Source organism: Peromyscus californicus, unplaced genomic scaffold, assembly GCF_007827085.1.
Source record: "Peromyscus californicus insignis strain IS unplaced genomic scaffold, ASM782708v3 Scaffold_17__1_contigs__length_78620276, whole genome shotgun sequence".
Classification (NCBI taxonomy): Eukaryota; Metazoa; Chordata; class Mammalia; order Rodentia; family Cricetidae; genus Peromyscus; species Peromyscus californicus.
The window spans coordinates 77769492-77794499 of record NW_026294469.1 but is presented as its reverse complement, the minus strand read 5'-3'; the positions used below and the strand labels follow the sequence as shown (position 1 = coordinate 77794499).

Sequence of the window (25008 nt, the reverse complement as noted above, 5' to 3'; positions counted from 1 at the left end):
ACCGGACTGTCCTGAAAGGACCTAGGATATAGATGGAAAGAATGGGCGGGCACCTGGAGAGGAGCTCTCCAGATCTGATGAATATGAATGGAAGCAGACTAACTTGCAGGGGGTATTCCCAACTCCAAGACACAGCAGTGTGGCCGCCCAGGTTCACCTGGCCACAAGATGAAAGGGAAATTCAGCTCAGTATACAACAGAGTGGGGGTTTGCTCATTCCCTAGGCTGTGTCTGTCTTCCTGAGTTCACAAGTTCTATCCTTAGACTTTCTAGAATCCTGGCTTAGAGATGGAAAGTTCCCGGATTTCTCTACTGATGAGTGAATATTCCAACTTGGAGAAAGGAAAAGAATGAAAGGGGAGGTGGATCTTAAATTTATGCATAGAAGTGGGGGATTGTAAATTTGAGAATAAAAGCAGTGTGCCTTTTGGTAGTTGCACAAAGGTATACAGCAGTCAGAGAAAGAAGGTAGATCATCCCGCATTCAGAAGTGTTTATGGACCCTTAGCTGGAGGCAAGTGATGGAGGCAGTAAGATACCTCTTTTGCTGCCTCTGCTGGCATTCTCACTGAAGGCAGACAGGACCAAAGGACACAGGGATCCATTCTCATGCTTAAAGAGCAAGAAATGCCTAGCTAGCTAGGACAAGTTTATGTCACCCATTGTTCCCATCCCCCAGCCCAGCACCCCACTTCCACAACAAAGGGAGGGGCAAGGTTTCAGGGTTCTTCTTGGGTAGAAGATCATGCCTCATCCCCCCCCCCTCCTCCAGAGATAAGAGCTGACCTGGTGAAAACCTACAATTGCTCTTCACTAAGATCCTATCTGGGACCCCCAGCGATGGCAGCCAAAAGAGGCTCTATAGGATTCCTGCTGTATGTGAGTCCTCTTTACTTGACCTTTGATTCCCTTTGCTCTGACAGGGTGCTTATTCTTATCTATCCCTTCAGTCCTGTTGAACTCTAGTTTTGTCTGAGTCTTCCAAATGTGTGCATTAATGGAAGAATTAAGCCCCCTTCCTCATCTCAGTGAAATGTTTCTACTCTCAGTCAAGGAATATGGGACCGATAGCTAGAGAACCCCCTCCCTTCCCCCATTTAAGCTATCCAGGATTATATACTATAAGAACTGAATATGTAGCTTAGTTATGTGATAAACTTCAAGCAAAAGCCACCAACTGCCTCCAGGATAACTAGACATTAACAGCACGTGGAATGTCACTCTTGAACACCATTTCCACCCAACCATGTGTTCCCATACATATTTTGCTAAACTCATTGTTTATTTAAACATAAGCATTTTTATTGGACATGCCTCTTTAAAAGCATTAAAAGTGTGTCTATATACAAACTATTTTTATCTTCCACTTCTTTTCTGTGTGAAGAATGTGTGTTTCAACATCTAATGTTTGAACCCTTTATTTTTTAAATGTCCTTAAACATTTTGGAAAACGTAATTTATTAAAGAAACTTGATAATGTTTTCAGAATATTCTTACACTCAAAAGAAAAAGTTGAAATGGCAAAGCTCTATATTGTTGGTTCGGTGACAGTTTATAAGTAGGTCCCATGAGATACTAAAACACTAATTAAAGATAACAGTGTGTGCACTTAAGAATTCAAATGTATCATCATGTCCCAAATCATAGAAATAGGAATTGGATAGGCACTAATACTTACTTTCACCATTAATGGTATATGTTTCTAATTTATGGACTCCAAACTACACACTCTTCCAAACAAACCATTTGTAATTCAATGGATATATGATGCTTCTTGTGTGGGTTATAACCAACACTTTATTTCAACATATAAAGAATTGTAATTGTATTTGTGCTGATATTTGGTATATTATGAAAAGAACTCATACTTTTAGGATCAAATTTTATAATATTTTGTTGACAAATGGTCAGTGTAGGAGGCCAGTTGCCTACTGCATACCTGTGACTTAAGAACGTCTTTCTTGATGAAATGTTCTATTGCACCCCTTACTCCCTCTAAATGAGGGCTTAGTATCACACTGAAGGGAAAAAATAAAACATTTCTTGGTTTCTGTGTATGTTGGTTTCAGGTTATAGTGGCTGGATGGCTTACACCATGTTCTTTAGTTGACTCATTTGGGCAATCATTAATAAAGAAAAAATTGAGTCAGCTTTGATATTTGTCTTGATTCATCAACAATATTTTCTTCCATTTAGAAAGATTACATTATTATTATTATTGTTATCATTATTATTGTTTTGTGAAGGGGCTGTGTATCTTAGAGAGGCCTCAAACTAGCATTATAACTGAGGATGACCTTCAACTTCTGATTGTCCTGCCTCCATCTCCAAAATTCTTGTACTACTAGCATGCACTACTCTGCAGTGCTCAGGATCCAGGGTTTGGTACATATCAGGCAAGAATTTTACCAAATGAACTATATTCCCAACATGTGAACATTATTTTGAGGAATAAATAAAATATTTCCCCCAATATTCACTAAAGCTCTTTCTAAGTATTTGTTAAAGCACTGAGTTTTATAGGTAAAATTTATTCATGTGATTTTTTTAAAGTATGACATACATGTAATAGTAAGTTAAATTCCGTACAAAAGTTTCATTGCCTTTATGAACTTGCATGTGTGTGTGTGTGTGTGTGTGTGTGTGTGTGTGTGTGTGTGTGTGTGATCTTTGACAATACTTCAGTATCTTTAGAACCATCTCATTCCTCTACTCATGTTTCTGTTGAGCAATTATTGTCATAATTCACAAGACACTGTAGAACCTGTGCTTGTTTGTTAAGGAAAAAATACTAGAAAATAATAATAAAAATGAAAACATGCTAATGAGGCTTATTTATCTCTAAGCCTTGATTGCCCATTTTCTTCTGAACTCTGACAGATTAAATTCAAGTAATCAAGACACATATTAAAAAATATTCAATTTCTTCTTGATTGGGGCTAAACTAAGAAACCTGTCATTGAAATCATTGGTGACTGAATATCCTGCTTATTGACTCATCTATCAAAATAAATATAGCAATATGGAATGATATCATTCATCACTAACATGACTGAACAAAGTTTAAATTGCTGATTTGACTAAATCTAGACTCAGACATCACATTATTGTTATCAAAGAATTTCATTCACATCATAAATGATCATAAAACAGAAATTACCCCAAATACTTTTTGAGTGCCAAGGTCATAGCCACAAGTGAAAAATTCCATATTACTTCATGTGATTAGTATTCTTTTAAAAAAAAAAGAATATCCACGATCATCATTACCAATCTGAATCAGTGGTGTGTTTAAGATATGGAAGATGTATTCTAATATTTAAATATGTATTCATACTATTGTGTGTCTTGAACATTGCTTTCAGAAAAGGATCCATAATATTCATGTTTATTTATAAATAATCCTTTCTCATTAAGTATGGATTTAGAATGAATGAAAATTTCCAATTATTTTTGATGTTTTTTCTAGGTCCATGTTTAAACACACACATCATATAACATTATATGTTACATAATATATAATAGTATGTATACTGTGTCAATTATTTCTGTATTTGTATATATGTCTGCGGATAATTTCTAAATTTCAAGGTAGAGAAAGATCATATGTATATTCTATTTAATTCATATACATTATTTGCTCTGTATATTATTGCATAAGATGTAGTATAAGCTTAGAAAACAGTATCTACAGTAACAAAATTTATTTTTAGGTTTTTAATCTTAAATGTGCATATGCGCATAACCTAGAATCTTTTAATTTTAAAAATGTGGAAGTGAAATACACACACACACACACACACACACACACACACACACACACACATCTACCCCCTGCCACACACAGAGCTAGAAAAATTAAACTTAGATACGTGGCTGAACTTTTATTTGAAGTGATCAAGTATATAGAATACATGGAAGACTGGAATTCAGAAGGAATATATTAGGATTCATAGCTACATTTATGCTCTGATAGATTTGCACATTATGGATGACTTGGTGACGCCTTTAATCCCAGCACTTGGGAGGCAGAGCCAGGTGGGTCTCTGTGAGTTTGAGGTCAGCCTGGTCTACAGAGTGAGATCCAGGACAGGCACCAAAAACTACACAGAGGAAACCCTGTCTCAAAAACCCAAAAAGAAAGAAAGAAAAGAAAAAAGAAAATATTATTTCTTTCCTCTGATATCAAGTACCATAAGTTGGTAGTTCTCAACCTGTGGGTCACGACCCCTTTGGGGTTAAATGGCTTTTTCACAGGGGTTGCCTAAGACCATTGGAAAACACAGATATTTTGATTCATAACCATGGAAAATTTAGTTATGAAGTAGCAACAAAAATAATTTTATCTGGGTGTCACCACAATGTGACGAACTGTATTAAAGAGTCACGGTGTTAGGAAGGTTGAGAGCAACTGCTCTAAGTACTCAAATCCCTAAATGATAAAATTAATAATTTCGTGATATTTTGGTCAAATAACTTTGTAACACACACATTCCTTAATTTCCTTGTTTCCAGAAACACAACTATGGTTGATATTTTGGAGGATATGTAGTAGCAAAAAGGATTTGCCAGTAATGAAGCAGTTCTTTACTAACATATTTTTGTTGGACCAAAAAAGCCTGGTTCCTGTGTGGAACCAGGAAGTAGTCAAACCTTTGCACTACTCTGCTTACACGAACCACATCATAGAAGCCAGAAGACAAGGCAGCAGCAATACAAACAAAACAAAAATTACCTTTCCCCTAATTTATAGATGATACCTAGACATCACATGTTAGGAAATTTTAGCTTAAAAGGAAAAGTAATTTCTATCAAGTGAAATCAACTTATTAGAAGGGAGTTAACTGTAATTTCTGTAGCCTCAGATTTTTTATTAATTTTACCTCGCTTTGATAAGTATTGCTTTTCTTTTCTTTTTGTTCCTTTGGACTCTCAAAACTTTTTCCATAGACCGCAAATTCTAGACTAAGGTCATTTTTGGATTTTCTTTTTTGTTTGTTTTGTTGTTTGTTTATTTGTTTGTCTATTGTTTTTGATTATTGGTTTTTCAAGACAGGGTTTCTCTGTGTAACAGGTCTGGCTATCCTGGAACTCTTTGTAGACCAGGCTGGCCTTGAACTCATAGAGAGCCCCCTGCCTCTGCTTCCCAAGTGCTGGGATTAAAGGAGTGAGCCACCACCACCCTAACATTTTAATTAACTTTCCATATAAACCCCTTTTAGCTTGATTTTAAGATACTCTCAGTCACTTGTTTTTACATTGCATCATTATTTTCTCATAAGAATATTGTATCTGTCCATCAAATTGAATGACAGATGGTGTTTTGTTGTAAACAGAAGATATACATTGAATTATTGTTCTTTCATGATATTTGGACTTATTAATAGTAGCTGTAATTTTTGAGCATATGCAAGATATTTTGTCTTCTATTTAACTGAATTCATTATAAAGTACTGCCTTAAAAGCTTACTAGTATGATTACTGAGAGAACTAATACATCAGAGTTCATGCTAATCTGAAATATAATAACATAGAACTCAGTCATGCTGCTTTTTGTGTGCACTGCACTTTTCAGATTATAAAAAGTTCTCACATATCTTATGTAATTCTTCCAACAGTATTTTTGACAGTACATTTCATTTTTATTCCTATTTCACTTATGAACTAAAATCTAAAAGGAGCAAAATGTGTCAACTAGAATTATAGAAACTCATGCTGTGTTTGTGGGTTTGCCACATTGAAAGTAGGATTTTAACTTCAAGTTCAGCATTGTAGCTACTTTATAATAGTTATCATCTTGCTACAAATGTCAAAGGCAACACATTCATATGTACTCTCAAAAACAAATACATTTTCTCTTTAAAAAAAGTTCTGTGTACATGTGTGTGTTGCACTTTTGTGGCAGGCTCTCTCCCTGTACCAGCATCTTTCCATTGGTCTGGCTGGTTAATGTGACCCAGGTATCACCCCGTCTGCCACACCACAGCTCTGAAGTTGCAGATGCACACCACCACAGCTCAGGTTCTTATTATGCACAGCTAGTACTCTACCAACTGAGCCATCTCCACAGCTCCTAAAATACATTTTTTTTCATTGTTCAACTGGTATAAAGCTAATATTGCCACTTGCATCGCTCAAATTTATTTAGATTGCAACTAAAGAGAAATTTAGAGAAAGACTTATACCACAAGAAAGTCTTTCTAGAGAATTTTTTAGGCTACTCAGCATGGTCACAAGTGTATATGCATTGATTGTAGCTTCATATTTGGGTAATGTATTCTTTTGAATAAGCCATGCAGGACCCCATATCAGCTGCTAGTGTCTAAGTAGAGTTTAAAACATTTAAAATATACTTAAATTATGTGGTAGTCTGAATGAGAATGGTTTCTATAGGCTCATATGTTTGAATGCTTGGTCCCCAATTGGTGAAACTGTGTGGGAGGTACACATTTGTTGGAAGAGGTGTGTCAGTGGAGAAGGTTTTAGGGCCTCGGAAGCCTCAGATCATTCTCAGTGTGGTCTCTCCGCCTCTCGCATATGAGATGTGAGACCGCAGCTGCTGTTTCCTCTACCTTCATGAATTTTAACACTCTAAAAACATAAGCAAAAGTAAGCATTTTGTTTTATAAATTGCCTTAATAGTGGTGGTTTATCAAAGCAATAGAAAAGTAACTTATACAGAAGTTGGTAGCAGGAAGTGGGCCTAACCATGTGTTTAGTGAAGAGCCTAACTATGCTGTTTGTGGAGAAACATGAAGACTTTGGAACTTGGGAGTAGGAAAGTGGTTGAACATTGTAAGCAGAGCTTAGTGGACCATTCTGGTAGGAGCTCTCTTCAAGAAGTTTGATAGGTGAAGAATATTAGCCATTGGGCTAGAGAATGTTCCTGGGTTGATTTGGGGGAAAAATGTGGCTGCGTTGTATCCCTGCCATAAGAATTTGCCTGAGGCTAATTTGAAAAGTAACTGACCAATTTGTTTGGTAGAGCAGCCTAATATTGGTTCCGTTGTGTGGTTATTAGTCATTGCTCTTGTGCAGGTCTACAATATAAATGAGCAACTAGGGCAAAAAGAAACACAAAATGTAAAATTTGAAAAGAAAAGAAGAATCAGGACATTCAATGTTAGCGCCAAGGCTTGTGCTGAAAGAGAAAAAAAGGACTGAAGAGTGACCTGATTAGAAATGTAATAAAGGGAGGGGAGCTTTCAGGGTGTCATGCCACCCAGATAGGCGTCTAACTTGTAAAAAGGAAAGGCCTGAGGAACCGTATATACCTCAAAAGTAACAACAAATGAGAGCTGCTACAAATGTGGTTCAAGGGTGGCGGGGTTCACCCGAGGTTGGTTTTCAAAACTAGCAGTGTTATCCGTGGAGTTCTGGCTTTAGGATTATGAAGGATATAAGAGTAAAGGGGCAATGGAATCGTCCTCAACAGTTAAGGAGAGCTGCTGAGGTCCCACAATATGTGGTAGGCTAGTGCCTGCATAAAGGCCCAAGAGGCATGAATATTTACCCAAGAGAGCTGTATGCAGGGAATAGAACCAGCCAAAGAAAAAATATATATTTTGCAGGCAGTGAATCTGGAGTGATGAAGTCAGCCAAGCCCTTTGACATCAGAGATGGACCTACCAGATTTGGAGCTTTCCTTGAGGCATTTTGGTCTGGCTTTGTCCATTACATGCTCAGTATCCCCCCATTCCTCCTTTTTGGAATGGTCATGTGCATTTTATACCATTGAATGTGAGAAATGTGTAATTTGCTTTCTAATTTTACAAGGAATTTCAATTAAGATATTGCCTTGAATATCAGAGAGACTTTGGACTTTAAAATTTAAAACAGCGTTGAGACTGTGAAAGATTGAGGACATTGGAGTAGGGATAAATGCATTTTGCATTATGATATTGTCACAAGGGTTTAGGGGTTAGGGAGTAGAATGTAGTGAATTATAAAAGAATGGCACCATAGTTTCATGTGTTTGAACAGTTGGTTGAAATGTTTGGGAAGGATTAGGAGATGTGGCTTTGTTGGAGGATGTATGTCACAAAGGGTGGGGGTGGGGGTGGGGTGGGATGGGGTGGTATTGGTGGCTTTGAGGATTCAAAAGCTTCCCTTCATTTCTAGTGTTCTCTGCCTTATACTTGTGGGGTACAGGCTCTCAGGTGCTGCTCTGGCCACCTGCTGCTATGACTTCACTCTGCCATCATGGTCTCTAACACTGAAACAAAAACCCAATGAAATGCTTTATTTGATAAGTTGTATTAGTCATGGTATTTTTATCAAGCAATAGAAAACTAACAGACCTAATCTTTGTTTATGGGTATGATCTTTTGTTTAAGGTGATTAAGTAAAAGATAACATTCAAATTAATGTGAATTAAAGTGAGTTCAGTTAAAGGAAATGCGTTTAGAAATTGTACTAGTTTACTGGGAACTGAGAATCAATTGCTAGTACATAGTGATGTAATCATACAGCAAGTGATATAACAATGGGACCCAAGATTTAAACGTATTAAGTCCTGTATTGTGCCATATGTCTCTATATTGTGCTTATTTGTTTGTTTGTTTTGATTACTGCTTTTAAGGGCCAGGTATTGATGCTGAAATATTTAATTGATATCATTCATATTTTTCTTATTTTTTAAATTATCAAAAAATATTAGCTGGGTAGTGCTGGAGCACACTTTAATCCCAGCACTCTGGAGGCAGAGGCAGAGTGGATCTCTGAGTTTGAGGCCAGCTTGGTCTACAGAGTGAGTTCCAGAACAGCCAGGGCTACACAGAGAAACCCTGTCTCAAAAAAAAAAAAATTAAGAGAAAATTGCTCTAGGTACTATATTACTCTACATGTTCATATCTATAATACAATCGTATATTTAAAATTATACATGTCAAATAATGTTTTGTTTGTTGGTTTGTTTGTTTGTTTGTTTGTTTGAGACAAGGTTTCTCTGAGTAGCCCTGGATGTCCTGGAACTCTCTCTGTAGACTGTCCTTGAACTCCCAAGTGCTGGGATTAAAGGCATGTGCCACCACTGCCCAGCTTTAATTTTCAATTGTAAATGTGGTATTGCTTTTCTCTAACTACTTACTATGATTTGAAAGGTGTATGTATGTGTACATATGTATGTGTATACACATACATATATACACATAATTATACATATATTAAACACTAATATATCATATAACTATTAAGTGTGATAAGTATGTATTTTCACAAAACCTGTGAATACACTGTCACACAAACTATTAAATGGTACTTTTACTTACCACTGCTACAGGTTCAAAAATACTCATGCCACTAGGAGCAATTTTATTATACAGTGTTGCATCCTTGAAGTATTCCTTATTTTATAAAACAAAATAGGTAGTATATTAGCCTAAAATTGACAATTGGTATAATTTTCTAAATCACTATCATTTTTAGAGGGGTAAATCAATGAAATACTATATTTAGCTTTTTTATAGGAATCTGGGAAATTTTCTCACATATCAAAAAATAGGAATAAAAGTGCACTTTTCATAGTTGAAGTTACTTTGACAAACATGTCCTATTGTAGTTTAACTTAACAGTAAATAGAAACAAATTTCCCTGAGTGCTTTAAGGACCTAGAACCAATGCTTTTGTATTATCTGTCATTTTCCTAATGTTTTATAGACTCTTATATTTCAGAATGATTCAGCATTGACCAGGTATATCCTCTAAGCAAAAGTATTCTAGTGCTCATTTGTGATGTTTACTCTAACCATGAACCACTAAGTGCCTGTGCAAAATACATATAACACATAAGAACAATTCGGAATTCAGAACAAGACTAGATCTGTTGCCACTCTAGTTGGCAGCATAAACATGGGAGAGCAGGGCCTAAAAATGAGGTGGACTAAACTCTCACACAATAGCTAACTTTATTCAGACCATCAGACCAGACAACATAAACTCTGAGGGTTAAGCAGAATCTCATGAGTCAAGTGTACAGTCATAAGGACAAGCTATACACTGCAAAAAAAAAACGTGTCTTTCCATAGAGGCAGATAAGCAAATAACAATAGCCAGCTGTAATGAATAATCTGAAGCAAGCTCACTCCTATCCACTACACTGAGGGGGCACAGAAGCACACTCCAAGAACAACCAGTGTTATGGAAGAGCAGAAATTACAAAACTCTTGTCTTGTTTACTTGGAGTTTTCTCACAAGGTCTCACACAGCTTCATTCACCTCCTCACACAGCTTCATTCATGGATTGTGTTCTGACATAAACCCACATTTTATGTTTACCTGCACTGTATAATTATATACATTTTACTTTTAAAAAGCCATGGGTACATATTCCAGTTAACTATGGAGCTTTATTCGGAGCTTTATTCTTATGCCTGATCTTTTCTCATGGGACTGGCCTGACATATGAGCACAAGCTTTCACTATTCTCTTGGTGTTTTTCATATGATACTAGGGTTGGTAGCCATCGTTATACAACGAAGAAACCTTAGAATACAAAGAAAGTGTATGGCTTGTTGGAGAGTACTCTTGTGGAATATAGCTAAGCATTTTTTGCAGTATAGAAGAAGAAATGCCAAGTGTATTCTTGCCTCATTTACTTTGTACCTAGGGCATGTGAACATAAGCTGGTATTTATCAGTCATATGAACCCAAGGAACCTTTCAAGGTAGAAAAAAAAGGTTTTTTGTTTGTTTGTTTGTTTTTGTTTTTTTTACAGTGGAAACAAAACAATTATTTCTATCATATCAACTTGTTTATGGACAAGTATGATAGAAGCAATGGGGGTCATTGCTGCTACTGTCAAAAGACAAAAACATCATCAAACTACTTGAAAGCTATCGTAGTAATCTGCATTTGCTTATTCTTAAACCTTGCTCTCCAGCCATTCCTAATTAAGAATAGTGTAAAAACTGCGAAATTCCTTTCCTTTTACAGTGGCATATTTTGTTGCTTGCAACAAATGCATAGAAGTGACTAGATGACATTATTGGAGGAAACTCTTAAATTTTAGGATCAATATATTAGAATACTATCTTGAGCCATGAATATTAAGAACTTTTCCTAGAAAGATGTGACCATTGGAAATCATTTTTGCCTACGCTCAATACTTGTTTGTATTAAAGTCTAAGAATATCATTAATACAGTCTTGTTCATTTAAGGAGATACATAGAAACTTTGATATAAACAACCATTTGTATGATATTATTAAGGAAATGGTTTTAAGCCCCAAGTTGAGTTTCCAGAACTTCAGGAAAGGAGAAATTCTGACCCAAACTGATACCATATTTCTGACAATTCAGTGATGGAGAGACAGACATCTGTTCAGGAGATGCTGCCATGACTGGATATCCCTAAACAAACTATGTGGATCAACATCAACTTCACACTTTCAAACTCATAAAAGACCAGAGATTTATTTGTGAAATTTAAAACTGTAAAACATTTCATAAAATCATGGAAAAAAATTATTGAAAAGTAGGGCCAAATAAAAGGATCTGACACTTATGCCAAAAGCAAGAGCCATCAAAGGGAAACTTGATAAATTCATCCCATCAAAACTAAAACTTTTCTACTTTGAAGGATTCTATTATGATAATGAAGAGACAGATATTGGTAGGCAGAAATACAAACGACCTGCCTTTGACAAAGAACTAAGTCCTTGCTTCAAAAAAAAAAAACTTTAAAATTCTATAGAAATGTAATCAAATTGGACTTAAGGTCTGCTTGAAAGGAGGGAATTCATGCCTGATACTGAAAACTAGACCCACTGCCCAGGGCTGGTGAGGCCATGCAACCTAGAGGAGAATCTACTGCTGCTGCCTCCCCAAACCAGTACAGTCTCTAACAGCATCCTCAGTACATAACCTCGTTCCACCGATAACTGCAGGTCTCACCCTCCTCAAGGAAGATTCTTTTTTATAGCATATGGAGAACATTACAGAAAACTACACTGAGGAATTTGAGAGGGAACAGGTGATCACAGGAAAAGCTGAGGGAGGAGGAGGGAGACAATGTAAATACAGCGCTCATGTGGAAGTGAAAAAAATGAATGAAATTTTAAAAAGACAAAAATAGGCATTTATAGCAAGCTGATGAACAGATGTTTGAGGTTTACCATCATTAACCATTAGGAAGTTGAATTTCCAGCAGTGATACATGACTACATACAAGTTGGTAAAGCTACAATAATAAAACAATGACATCACCAAACACCACCAAGTATGCAACAAAACTAGGCCTCAGGGACACTGCTAGTCGGAATTTGAAATGGTTCAGAAATCCCTCCAGAAAACAATTCTGAGTTTTCTTTTATATATATATTTAAAAAACCCTCTTAGTTTGAGTTATAATCAACAAAAATTTTATGTATTCAAGCTAAATAAGCTGATGTTCTGATAAGTGTATACAATGTGAAATGATTATTACCACCATCAAGCTAATTACCATGTCTATCATCTCACATATCACCATAGAAAATATTGAATAGCTTCTCCTTGGGGAGATTTTAAGCAGACAGCCCAATGTATTATGTAGATTCAACGTGCTGTACATTAGTCTGTCCAGCTTATGTTTAACATAGAAGTGAATTTTTGTACACTTTGACCAATGACTTCTACACTCTCCTTATTCTTCAGCCTCTGGAAACTACTTTCCTATCTGTGAATTTTAAATAGACTCTTTTAGATACTACATATAAATGAGACCAGGCTGCATTTGCCTGTTCCTGGCTTATTTTTATATAATCAACCCTCCATGTTTATCTTTGTTGTTTCCCATTTACTTATTTTTAAAGACTAAATAATATTGCTATGCTTTCATTCACATATGTATTTATCTATTAATTGACACTGAAGTTGATACATACATAATATTGTGAGTGAACATGGAACATGGAACATGGAACATGAACAAGGAACATGGGAATGCACATGCCTCCTTGATATGTGATGTTCTTTCCTTTGGATGTATACCCAGTAATGAGAGTGATGTATGAAGGAGTTCCTTTGTCAATCTTATGATTAAAATATCCTTTTGTCATAGTATCCTTATTTTCTTTGCCATCAATAATGCACTACTATTGCTTTTTATCTGTAGCCTCACAAGCACTTTTTATCGTCTGTCTTTTGATGTTAACCTTTCTAATAGATGTGAAGCAATGTGTCATTGGTGTTTTCATTTACATGTTGCTGATTGTTAACTGTTATGAAAATTTTCTCATATACTTGTCTATTTTTAACTGGGGTCTTTGTTTTCTTTCTATTGTTACTTGAGTTTCTTATGTATTTGGATTTTTAAGTGTGTGTGTGTGTATGGTGTGTGTGTGTGTGTGTGTGTGTGTGTGTGTGTGTGTGTGTGTGTATGGTGTTTGTGTGCAAGCACATTTCTGTGCAAGACCAGATGCCAGTTGAATTGCCCACGAGACATTTTTGATTATCAGTTAATGTAGGAGGGCCCAATCTACTGTGAGCTGTACCAGTTTTAGGAATGTAGGCCTGAGCTCTGTAAAGGTAGCCAAACAAAGCAAGGCAAGGCAAGGCAAGGCAAGGAAGCTAGTAAGCAGTGTTCTGCCATGATCTCTGCTCTGGCTCCTGCCTCAGACTCTTGTGCTGATTGAACTTCATGATGGCCTCTAAGCTGTAAGCTTAATGAACCTTCTGCTCCCCAAGTTTCTTTGGGTTATGGTATTGTTTACCATTGCAGTAGAAAGCAAACTAGAGCACCTTGCCATATAACAGAATTGGACTCGAATGTGGCTCTCTTTTAGTTAATGAGGACTCTCCGTCTTCTACCTTAATTTTCCAAAAAATGTAGCCAGAGATAAACATCTGAAGTAAATTCCTTAACCACTTAAGAAGCATAGTAAAAGCTGTTTTAACATTTCCATATGTTTAACAAAGTATTTAAATGTTAACCTCACCAGACTGTGTCATCTAACACAGCACCTTTCCTTTCTCCCCGGGTTCATGGAATATAGGTTTGTACCCAGTGAACAACACATAGGATAGTGAGCTCTGTGCCCAGTGGATGTCCAAATTGCTATAGCTACAGAGACTAGGATATGAATGTGGTCTTGGCCTTGTCCATATTATTTCAGTTTTTCTTAAATTCCCCTAGGATCTTAATCTTCTATATTTTCCTTTGGTCTCATTAACTATTTCAGGTTTTTTAAAACATTATGTAAATAATGATTTCAGTCAGATTGCTGGGAGGGTAGAAATATAAACAAGTGTATGTCTATTGTATTTATATGAATACTAGTTCTTTAGAACATTGCCCTTTTTTATTGTGTGTAGGTATGTTTGGGGTTTCTTTATGTATAGGGGGGAATATCTTGCTTCATTTTATATCTAAGGAAAATGATCTTAATACATGATAATTTTATGTTTTATATAAGGCCAATGAATTATGACAGCTATTCTCAGGGAATATAGTGTGATATGGAGAGCAATTGGCTAGAAAAGGCCATGCCTTAGCTAAAAGGAGCTAGTTAATGCTTAACTTTTCATAAGGTACATTTTATAATTTTAACCATACCCAATTTTTAAATTTCTGGGAAAGCACTAAAATTAGCTTTATTAAAAGCAAACAAAAACAAACAAACAAACAAAAATGTTTATTGGCCTTCCATAAGGAAAGAACAGAGGGAACAGATTTTTATAGAAGTTACCTAAAATGTCAAATTCCAAATGGCAGCATCCCATAGACATGGAAAACTCAGTATCCTTTAACCTGTTGCTATTTCAGTTTCAAAACAGCAAATGCTGATTTGGCATTCCACCATTAAGCAGTACCACCTATTTGGAATGTTTTGTATTGAACTGTAGCTCTTTGGGACATTAATTCTCTTCCTCTTTGCCTTTAGTAAACAATTTTTTGCTGGATTTATGTTTAGCACAATACAGGCAGGTAGGTTATAATTACATGACTAAGTGTTGCTGACATATTACTGTGACAGTGTTATTCACATGGATTGATACTGGCAAAAAAAAAAAAAATGGGAGCTGTGTGGAGGTTGCCAGCATCATAAATTGGTTGCACCTTGGCTTGAGAATTCCAGGTATCTTTAACTAGAATGGTATGACTGCAGGCTTAACACAACTGTAACATGAATCTTAAAGAGTCTTATTAATAAAATCAGACCTGGAGCCAGGTATTGGAGTGAATGCTGGAAGATCAGAGAAGCAGAACAAGCCACAGCTTCCTCGCCTCACCAGTTCCTCAGCTGATCCTGTTTCCTCTGACTGGAAGCTTCTGAGTCCTCATCCAAATGGATCTCAGCTGAACTGCTGCTAGAAGCCTAAAAGCTTAACCAGGCCATAGTTCCTTGTCCTCACACCTTAAATACTTTTCTGCTTCCTGCCATTACTTCTTGGGATTAAAGGTGAGAGTCACCATGCTTGGCTGCTTCCAATGTGGCCTTGATATCACAGAGATCTAGGTGGATCTAGGCCTCTGGAATGCTAGGATTAAAGGTGTGTGCTACCACTGCCTAACCTCTATGTTTAATATTGTGGCTGTTCTGTTCTCTGACCCCAGATAAGTTTCTTAGAGTGCATAATATTTTGGGGAACACAATAACACCACACACAACACTCTTTTCTGTTACAAGTATTTTTTTATGTCACCTCCATTGGTGGCACCCCAGAAGTACAGTATCACCTAAGAATCCCTCTATTTGTAGTTCATCTTCCACAAGTTCTCTAAGGACTCTTCCTCTGCTGTTGGTACCTGGTGATCACATAGCACCAAGTGGCCAGGAGTCCTTCTGCCAAACTGCTACAAGAATTCCCCCACTGATCTGCTTTTGAAAATTGTTTTCTTTTTCTTGGGATCCTTTAATTCTGAGCCCCCATAGTTTTATTCTCATCCCATAAAAACATCTCTGTTGATTAGGCACTTTAAGTTCTGTTCACACTTTTTTCTTCTTTTTTTCTATTTCTATTTTTTCTAGTTTCTATTTTTATTGTTTTCTTTCCCCCCATTTATTAAAACCACATCCTTTTCTCATACAATATATCCTGATTATAGTTTTCCCTATCTCTACTCCTTGTAGTTCCTCACCACCTCCCCTCCTATCCAGATTCACTCTCTTTCTGTCTCTCATTAGAAGAGAATAGGTTTCTAAGAGGTAACAACAAAACATAACAAAATAAATACATTAAGTTAAAACAAACACCATCATGTCAAAGTTGGATGAGGCCCATCAACAAAAGGAAAAGACCCCTAAGAGAAGACACAGAATCATAGACCCACTCTTTCACACTTTCAGGAGTCCCATAAAAACACTAAACTGAAAGTTATAATATATATGCAGAAGACTTGGTGCAGACCCATGTCAACCTGTGATGGTTGCTTCATTCTCTGTGTTCATATGATTTTTGCTCAGTTGATTTAGAGGGCCCTGTCCTCCAAATGAACCTAACAGATATTTACAGAACATTTCACCCAAATGCAAAGAATATACCTTCTTCTCTGCACCTCATGGAACTTTCTCCAAAATTGACCACATACTCAGCCACAAAGCAAGCCTCAACAGATACATAAAAATTAAAATAACTACCTGCATCCTATCAGACCATCATGAACTAAAACCAGTTATCAACAAGGACACAAACAACAGAAGCTTACAAACTCATGGAAACTGAACAATTCTCTACTGAAAAAAAATTTGTTCACACTTTCAATCTTCAGTTTTGCATGTTCCAGTTTCTGTGAAGTATTTCCTGCCCAGTACTGCTTGTTATAGGAGTCTAAATACAGTGCATTACCCAGCATCTCTAGTCCCACCTCTCTTTCTAAAATTCTTTAGTGCTGGCCTGAGAGGGAGAACTGGGTTTTCCTTTATCTCACAGCATCCAGACATCATGATGTCTCCCAGGGGCTGTACATTGAGTTTAAAAGCCTCACTTCTTTCACAGACAAACATTTTCTAACTCTAATTTAAAGTTCAGGAGTTGCCATGACTTTAATGATTCTTTTTTTTTCTATTGGGTTACCCTTATATCTCTGGCAAGATTACTTTTCTAAATTTCAGTTAAAAACCTGTAATTCTCCCCCCCCTTAACTTTTCCCACAGTTTCCCATTACCTAAAGTCATAATTAAAATTACAGTGGCAATACAAAGCTGTCCACAATGTCCACCATTGTTGCATTTAGCTTTTTATTGTAATGTTTTAAATTTACTATAAATTACAGGGAATCGTGAACCTCTGTTTATAAACTACCCACATTTACAAACATTGCTTAGTAGTGCTTTTCTGCTTTTATTTTTAATCAGGAAAATGTTAAACGTTGAAAACCCATTTAAACCTCTTGATAAAATCATGCACAGGAGTTTTAGGGAGAATTTACTAATGTAAATTGTAATATGAAGATACATATCTAGTTTTTTTTTCACTTCAAAAATCATTTTACCTGGTGTTCTATAAATAAGCCACACTTCATTAATGGCCATTGTAAGATTTCAGCTTGCAAAGTCACACTCCCTGGGCTGTAATTGTAACTCAGTAAAAGCGCACTGGCCTGGTCTTGTGAGGTCATGTACTTATTACCCAGGTGTGTGTGTGTGTATGTGTGTATGTATGTGTGTGTGTGTGTGTGTGTGTGTGTGTGTGTGTGTGTGTGTGTGTGTGTACGCATGCACACATGTTATGAAGGCATTCAAATTCATGTGTATGGGAGTTCATGCACATATGTTTGCATATAAGTGTGGACATTCAAGGTCAAGTCTGAGTTTCTTCCTCTATTTTTCATCACCTAGTATTTGGACACTAGGCCTCTTAGTGAACCTAGAGCTCACCCATGTACTAAAACTAGGTGAATGGCAGCATCTAGAGATCATCCTGTGTACCTCCCTAAAGGTGGGATTACAGAAGGTCTCATCCTCACCTGGATTTTAGGTCATGAAGGTCCAAATTCAGGCCTTTTTGCTTGAACTTTATACATTGAACGATATCTACTCAGAGGAGTTCCATCCATTTGAATACTAATCTGATCTAAAGTAATGGTTTTCCTTTAATTTTTCTTATGATGTGTTTTACTAATATTTTAGATATTAATAAAAACACATTTATTCTCTCTTTGACTTGCATTTTTATGTCTCATTTAAGAAGTTATCCCCTGCAGTAAAATAAATTATTATTTTCAATTCTAACTGTAGAATGAGCTATTTCAACATTTTTATATATAGGTCTTTAATAACTTAATCTGTCTTTTTTAAATGTTTGAATCTGTGATCTGTTTCTTCCTACTGAAATAGGCAGTTTTCACTTACATTAAGTATTCTCATGCTTAAATTTGTTAGGTAAATCTAACTTCTAATGTTCCATGTATACATATTACATATTTACTGTTACATAGTTTATAGTGTTTGCTTTTATAAATGAAACTTTTCCAACAACTATATTTTTTTATTCACTTGCAGTGGTTGGAAAAATGTTATATTTAGTCACTAACTGCATATTGAGTGGGCTAAGGTATTGCCTGGTTTAGGTGCTTGGAAACACTACTAAGGAGTTAGCCATAAAAATACACAGTTTGTATGAGGGGAGACTCACATGAGTCCAGGATGAGGGAAGATGATGGGAAAGTATGAAAGTCTCTATTATTGAGAGCCAGGAAGTTCCTGAAGGGTTAGAAGTTGTTGAATGAATTTGAGGGAAGGATTCAATAGGTAATATAAAAAAGCTGCAGAGTCTACATGGCACTTAACTGGTGTGAAGCACAAAGTTCCTAATGGCCACAAGTCTATAAAGTATGTCAAGTTAGTTCAAATTAGTCACTTTTGTGAAGGTATTTTCTAGATTGTCAGGGGCAGAAATAGAGGCAAAATACTACATAGAAGCAGGAGCAAAAAAATACATGAAGGAGAACTTTGGGCAGCAAACAGAGAAGAGCTATGCTGTCATATTCAGTGAGTGAAGTACCTTCATGTAGTTTTCCTGCCTGGCCCACAGTCAGAACAAATCTCTCTCACCTGCCAGTCCCACAGCCTCTCAAACCCGACTAAGTAAACAGAGACTTATATTGGTTTCAAACTGTATGGCCGTGGCAGGCTTCTTGCTAACTATTCTTACAGCTTAAATTAATCCATTTCCATAATTCTATACCTTGCCACATGGCTCGTGGCTTACCGGCATCTTCACATGCTGTTTCTCATCGTGGCGGCTGGCAGTGTGTCTCTGACTCAGCCTTCCACTTCCCAGCTTTATTCTCCTCCTTGTCCCGCCTACACTTCCTGCCTAGCCAATGGCCAATCAGTGTTTTATTTAATGACTAATCAGCAACACATTTGCCATACAGAACATCCCACAGCACCTTCATGTATTGTTTATGATTATTTTTAAATGGATTGGCAACTACCTCTTCTGACCTTTTAATTATATATGCCTATATTCGTATAATGTCTTATATTTTCACTGTGATGGCTTATTAAAAAGTCCTTTATTAATAAGTTTTATTTACAAATCTTAAATAAGGCTTGTGTCTTCCCTCCCCCTTTTGTTATGTATACTACTTTAAATATATCTTTTTTTCAGATTTTGATCATATTTGTTCATTCATTAGATTAATTTTTTCTCAATTATTCCATAATCATGAATTTATTTTTTAAAATCTCACATGTAAGCTACAATTTTGATTTAATTATAAAATGTTTTATTTGATTCATTGCATATCATTTATTAAATATTTTTTCTTTGTCTCTTTAAGGAACTCCAATTTTATTTTATTTTATTTTATTTTATTTTTTTTGGTTTTTCAAGACAGGGTTTCTCTGTGTAGCTTTGCACCTGTCCTGGAACTCACTTGGTAGCCCAGGCTGGCTTCGAACTCACAGAGATCCACCCGGCTCTGTCTCCCGAGTGCTGGGATTAAAGGCATGCACCACCACTGCCTGGCTGGAACTCCAATTTTAAACAAAAAGATGTTCTTTGAACAAACTTTGTCCAAACATTTTCAATTTTGATTGAAAGTAATTCTGATTAAAATGCTGAAAAAAATAGAGAATTCCTATGAGTGGCTAAAGTGTATTTTTTTCTGATTTCTCTTCCCATTTTATTTTACGTTTTGATTGATATGCTAAGGAGTGGATCAAGAACACCTTTAAGATAATTTTAACATTAGTACATTATAGCTAGAAATGTATACATACACACACATAATTTCTCCATGTTTGAATCTGCCTGTTGAGAAACTGATTAACCTTATTAGTCGTCTTATAAAACATTAGTTATTATTGTTTATGAAATGTTGATAATTTAGGGTTTTTCTATTGAAAACATGAAACTTAAAACCACCGAAGAGCATTTAAGGTAAAGCCTTTCCTTCTGAAATAATCATAGCATGATAGAGGGCCATTTTCCATCACTGAACTAAACATTTTGAATTATCATGAATCTCCTGCTAGAGCAAAGTTGTAGCAATTAGTTCTACTTTGTATTTCAGAATATAGAGTTGATTTCGTGGTAGTAGAGTGGAAAAAAGCAGCAGCATGGTTGAAATATCTTGTATCATCTGTGTCAATTCTTTTAGTAGTAGGAAAACTAGACATTACTTCACCTAGTAACTTTAGTCTAGGCATTCTAAAAAAAAAATCAAAGAAACAAAACCCCCACATAATTCATTTGGGGATCCTCATTACCTTTGGATTATTCATATTTCAGCTGCAGAATACTTCTGTCTACTTTTGTTTTACATTAGGGATTGCTTAAGTCCTACTCTTTTAAAAGTATTTCATTTTTTTCTATGGTTATACAAATGAGCACAGTTTTTAAGGTAAAATTCATATAGCATTGAAAACTGTAAAGAAATTAGACTCCCCTACAGCCACCCCCTCTTACTCATTATTACTCTTGTCATTATGTAGATTTTACAGGGCAACTTTTGTATTTTCATCAGAATGAAAGACCTGAATGCTTTTGTATTTTATAAAAATATAGCAGAGTGTATACATTGTTTAATAGATTTTTCTCTACCTAAAACCAAAGCATCAATGTTTGTTTTCTAGTTCATTTGTCTTAACACCCTAATGCCATTGACCATACATTCCGTGGAATTTTTCTGCTCTGAGGCAAAATCAGGTTTTAAGTCTCATTGCAGTGGGGGATACTTAGGAGGGAAAATCTAGGCTTATGACATTGTTTTAGGGAATGTTGGAATTCAGGTAAAATGTAAATAAAATAGCGATTGTTATAGGTGCAATAAAGTACAGCTGAAAGGGGTAAACATCAGCTTTGAGACTTGATAGAAACTCAGGCATTTTTCCATGGAAACTAAAAAGATGAGCTGCCTATAAAATAATGTGTCTTGCACCCTCTTAACTGAATCTCTGTATCTTGGTAGCAATGACAGCTGCTTCTCCAAGTCAAAGGGACAGCAACTCCAGGCAAGAGTTTTATTCTTATGCACATAATTTTATACATCAAAGTGTCTAACAGATTCCAGTGAAAAGATAAATTGTTCTGATGAGAGGATATCTATATGCAACTGTGTTGGTAGTATCCTTCAGAAAAGTCATTTGTATTAACTATACACCTAGCTTTAATTTACCTTTTATTCTAACCTAATGAATGGAACATTTTAACATTCAATCTAATGTTATACCTCACAATAAATATAGGGGCACACAATTTTAAATAGGCATGATTTGCAGATATTATTTAATTTGTGTAAGTGCACATTCCTGTTGGATTCCCATTACCCATGGATGTTGTCTTATAAATAGAACTAAAGGTTAAAGGTTCTATATTTGCTTACCTTTTAATTTCAGATAAATTTAGGCTTAGTATAAAACGGTAAAGTTGTGTAAAATTTGCATACCTTTCATGCAGTATTCTGTTAAAACATGTATAAGAATAAAAATTACCTTATTTTTAAAACATTATTTTTCATGTATTAAATAGTTAATATCTCAGGTTTAGACATGTATGTATTTAAAATGATATATATTAAACCATGAGAACCTATGTTTAATGACAACAAAGAAAACCGAATTTGAAATTAAATTACAGTTAAACTCAGGAATATTCTGTAACATACTTCACATTAGATAGATATCCCTTTGTAAATTACCAAACCAAATAAACTTATCATTTCTAACTCTTGTGAGATGGGTAAAAATTCTGTAACTGTCAATAAATTGAGTGAAATAATGGTCGTGTGGTATGAGTGCTAGCCTAAGTATTTTTGAGAAAAGAGAAGGAACAGATATATTTCTGTGTTTCAGCAAGGTTGCAGTGTGAGAGGTTAATCTCATTCACAGTTTGACAAATTACATAAGATCTACCAGCATCAATAACTTATCAGTCATTTTAATACTTAGAAATTAATGTTCAAAGTCTTCTTGTGGAGCTCCTAACAGTGAGGTCAGAGGCTGTCTCTGACTCTGTCATCTGCTTTTGGGACCCCTTCCTCCTACTGGGTTGCCTAGTCCACCCTTACTAGGAAAAGAGGTGCCTAGTCTTACTACAACTTGACCATGGTTGGCTGATGTACATGGGAGGCCTTCCCTTTTCTGAAGGGAAGAGAGGGAGTAGATGGGGGGGGGGGTTGGAGAGAGGACCTGGGAGAGAGCAGGGAAGGATGGAAACTGTGATCATGCTGGAAAAAATAAATTAATTTAATAAAAAGTGAAATTGAAAGAAAGAAATGAATCTTCTTATGCTTGAAATATGTAAATTGAAAATAAAATGAATGTATATTACATTTCTGGTAAACTCAGTGTTGGCAAATCAAGGCTTAAAGGTTCTAGATATGCATTCTTGATACCATAGCACAGTGATTTGCTCATTTTAATGGTACTTATTGTTCCTGTCATGGGAGTAATAGTTGTAAAAATTATGATATTACTAAAACAGAAGTTTCCAATATCTTACTTAGTCTAATTTAAAGAGCTTGATGCTGTGCACTTTCCTGGGTTTAAACCTAGTTTATGTCTGTATACTAATAGCATTTAAATTTGTCTTAAAATTCTAATAGATTGTACACTAGTTTTCTAGATCCATCAGTACTGCATATGAGGTGCAATTTGTGAGGACTTCTGCTTCAGGAAGAGGACATAAATTAGTCTTCAAAAATGATTTTCAAATTATAAGTTTTTCTTTTTCTGATATTTCATGAAATATTTTAAAAATTGTTTAATGGCATGGCAAAAATCTAATAGATTTGCCATACAAAGAGCTGTCTCTGACATTTTGTGACAACTTTTGGCACGCGGCAGTGGAAGTAGAACATTAGAAATAACTTTTAAGCAATCATTATTTTTATTATAGAAAACTGTGTGAGTTAATAATAATGCAATACAATATATTTTAAGCAAAATAGCAGCCAAAAAATTATCCCAAATAAAGTTAAAGCCTATAATCCAATTCTCATGCTGTCTTGAGAACAATGCAGAGCACACATTGCTGGGAAGTACTCCCACTCTGGTTCCTTGCTCTGAGTAGGATTAAGATGCAAAAGAAAAAAAAAATTAAGAGGCCTTTTTTTTTTTTTTTTGTCTCTGATACCCGTACACTTGCCAATAGCCCATGGGTACTTTTCTCTAATTCCTGCCTATAAGCAGATTTAGGGGAAGGGGTATGTGGAGTGTTTATTCTTGGGAGCCAGTTGAAGATATAGTCCTTTTTCTAACATAAAAAATCACTAGAGAGCACAAATGCAGAAGGAGCAATGTGAACTCACATTCGGGATTTGTCCTATGTACTTTTCTGCTTCAAATTTGCTACATGCTAAATAAAGTTCTGCCAAAGTGTGACTATCATATTACATCACTGTCTTAGTTACAGTTTCTTATTGCTGTGATGAAAAACTATGACTAAAGCAACTTGGGGAGGAAAAGGTTTATGTGGTTTATTTACTCTTCCATATCACTCACTGTTCATCATCTGGGGGAGCCAGGACAAGAACTCAAAACAGTGCAAGAACCTACGGGCAGGAGCTGATTCACAGTCCAAAGAGAAGTGCTGCCTACTGGCTTGCTCTCTGTGGCTTGGGCATTTTTTTTTTTTTTTTTTTTTTTTTACAGAAAATAGACCACCTGTCTAAGGGTGGCCACACCCACAATCACTAATTAAGAAAATGCTCCACTGGCTTGCCTGTAGGATAAGCTTATGGAAGCATTTTCTCAGTTGGGGCTCCCTCCTCTCCAGTGACTCCAGCTTGTGTCAAGTTTACATAGGACTAGCCAGCACAATGTGGAGTTTATAATCCAACTACACCAATGTTTTCTATTCAAATCTAATATTTCCAGTTGAGATCACTAGTCCCATCTCTCATTGTTCTTTTTTTTTTGGGGGGGGGGTTGGTTTTTTTTCCAGACAGGGTTTCTCTGTGTAGCTTTGTGCCTTTCCTGGAACTCACTTGGTAGCCCAGGCTGGCTTCGAACTCAGAGATCCGCCTGCCTCTGCCTCCGAGTGCTGGGATTAAAGGCGTGCACCACCACCGCCCAGCCTCATTGTTCTTCTTAATTATATTTTATTGAGTTGTAAATTTACTAAGCATAATTTTATGAGGTAATATTCAGTTGCATGTAATCTAGGATGGTAGCATAGCAGTGTTTGAAACATGTCTCCAAATTTTCACCCATTCTTCAGGTGCCTTAGACTTTTAGCCCTTTGTGCTGTCCTTCTGGTTAATTCTGCTGTATGCTCTCTGTGTGTCCTTGGATGAGCTATTTTAAAACTACACTGTAAACAACTCTTTGGAGACTGAAGGAAAACAATGCTTGCCCGACTGGATTGAGGCTCAATTAAAATGCAAGGGCTTCCTATGCCCCAATGCAGAATGTACCAGAAGGTCTGCATGTGGAAGGTCTACTGTGACTACTCTTGGGAACTACGTATGTAAGGAAAGGAAGAAGATGATATTGTTGGAAGAGAAGCTGACCCACATTGGGTCCGTGTGTCTGCAGCTCCTCGGGAAGTTTTAAAGCTGGCATGTCCTTAAAAGCAGAGCCCCAGAAGCCAGTCTTTATAGAGTTTCATCTGCCAGTCCTTAGCCTTAGGTTGTTC

The 25008-nt window shown here is 36.1% G+C and overlaps 1 protein-coding gene across 2 annotated transcripts in view; it reads left to right on the top strand.

Moving 5' to 3' along the window:
* Dok6 (docking protein 6) overlaps positions 1–25008 on the top strand; it is a 407881-nt gene that overhangs the window by 1316 nt on the left and 381557 nt on the right. The window lies entirely within an intron of this gene.